General features: G+C 44.2%; 1 pseudogene; it reads left to right on the forward strand.

The window, feature by feature from the left end:
- The first annotated feature begins 490 nt into the window (after nt 1-490).
- LOC102282102 (elongation factor 1-alpha 1-like) lies at nt 491-1,951 on the forward strand (annotated as a pseudogene).
- Nucleotides 1,952-2,166: the final 215 nt, after the last annotated feature.

A 2,166-nucleotide genomic window follows, 5' to 3' on the forward strand; every position in this document is an offset into this window, starting at 1 on the left:
CATAGTTTGAATTCCTATGATACTGAATGGTTGTCTTGGAAATGAACAGAGATCATTCTGTCATTTTTGAGATTGCACCCAAGTACTGCATTCTGGACTCTTTTGTTGACTATGAGGGCTGCTCCATTTCTTCTAAGGGATTCTTGCCCACAGTATTAGATATAATGGTCATTGGAATTAAATTACTCATTCCCATCCATTTTTGTTCACTGATTCCTAAAATATCGATGTTCACTGTTGCCATCTCCTGTTTGAAAATTTCCAATTTACCTTGATTCATGGAGCTAACATTCCAGGTTCCTACGCAATATTGTTCTTAATAGCCTCGGACTTTACTTTCACTACCGGACACATCCACAACTGGGCATTATTTCCGCTTTGGTTCAGCCTCTTCATTCCTTCTGGTTTAAAAAGGGTAATTTATTGCTTTTTCACAACGGGTTTGCCGCCAGGACACAGGTGTGAAAACCACCATTAAACCTAAGCAAAAATGGGAAAGGAAAAGACCCACATTAACATCGTTGTCATCGGGCACGTAGATTCAGGGAAGTCTACCACGACTGGCCATCTGATCTACAAATGTGGTGGGATCGACAACAGAACAATTGAAAAGTCCAAGAAGGAGGCTGCTGAGATGGGAAAGGGCTCCTTCAAATATGCCTGAGTCTTGGACAAACTGAAGCTGAACATGAGCATGGTGTCACCACTGATATCTCCCTGTGGAAATCTGAGACCAGCATGTATTACGTTACCATCACTGATGCCTCAGGACATAGAGACTTCATCAAAATCATGATTACAGGCACATCCCAGGCTGACTGTGCTGCCCTGATTGTTGCTCCTGGTGTTGGTGAGTTTGAAGCCTGTATCTCCGAGAATGGGCAGACCCATGAACATGCCCTTCTGGCTTACACTCTGGGTGTGAAACAATTAATTGTTGGAGTTAACAAAATGTATACCTGTGGCGGATTCATGTTGATATATGGCAAAACCAATACAATGTTGTAAAGTTAAAAAATAAAATTAAAAAAAAGGATTCCACTGAGCCATCCTACAGCCAGAAGAGATATGAGGGAATTGTTAAGGAGTCAGCACCTATGTTAAGAAAATTGGCTACAACCCTGACACAGTAGCATTTGTGTCAATTTCTGGCTGGAATGGCGACAGCATGCTGGAGCCAAGTGCTAACATGCCATGATTCAAGGGATGGAAAGTCACCCATAAGGACGGCAATGCCAGTGGAATCACCCTGCTTGAAGCTCTGGATTGCATTCTGCCACCAACACGTCCAACTGACAAATCTTGCGTTTGCCCCTCCAGGATGTCTATAAAATTGGTGACATTGGTACTGTCCCTGTGGGTTGTGTGGAGACTGGTGTTCTCAAACCTGGCATGGTGGTCACCTTTGCTCCAGTCAATGTAACAGCTGAAGTCTGTAGAAATGCACCTTGAAGCACTGAGTGAAGCCCTTTCTGGGGACAATGTGGGCTTCAATGTCAAGAACGTGTCTGTCAAAGACATTCATCATGGCAATGTGGCTGGTGACAGCAAAAATGATCCACCAAAGGAAGCAGCTGGCTTCATAGCTCAGGTGATTATTTTGACCCATCCAGGCCAAATCTGTGCTGGATATGCACCTGTGCTGGACTGTCACGCTGCTCACATTGCTTGCAAGTCTGCTGAGCTGAAGAAGAAAATTGATCATCGTTACGGCAAAAAGCTGGAAGATGGCCCTAAACTCTTGAAATCTGGTGATGCTGCTATCATTGATACGGTTCCTGGCAAGCCCAGATGTGTCAAGAGCTTCTCTGACTCTCCTCCCCTGGGGCATTTTGCTGTGCGTGACATGAGACAGACAGTTGCTGTGGGTGTCATCAAAGCAGTGGACAAGAAGGCAGCTGGAGATGGCAAGGTCACCACGTCTGCCCTGAAAGCTCAGAAGGCTGAATGAATAATATCCCCAATACCTGCCACCCCAGTCTTAAGCAGTGGTGGAAGAATGGTCTCAGAACTGTTTGTCTCGTTTGGCCATTGAAGTTTAATAGTAAAAGACTGGTTAACGATAACAGTGCATCGTAAAACCTTCAGAAGGAAAGGAGAATGTTTTTGTGGACCATATGTTTTGTGTGTGGCAGTTTAAGTTATCGGTTTTTAAAATCAGTACTT

The sequence above is a fragment of the Bos mutus genome, chromosome 21 (genome assembly GCF_027580195.1).
Source record: "Bos mutus isolate GX-2022 chromosome 21, NWIPB_WYAK_1.1, whole genome shotgun sequence".
Classification (NCBI taxonomy): Eukaryota; Metazoa; Chordata; class Mammalia; order Artiodactyla; family Bovidae; genus Bos; species Bos mutus.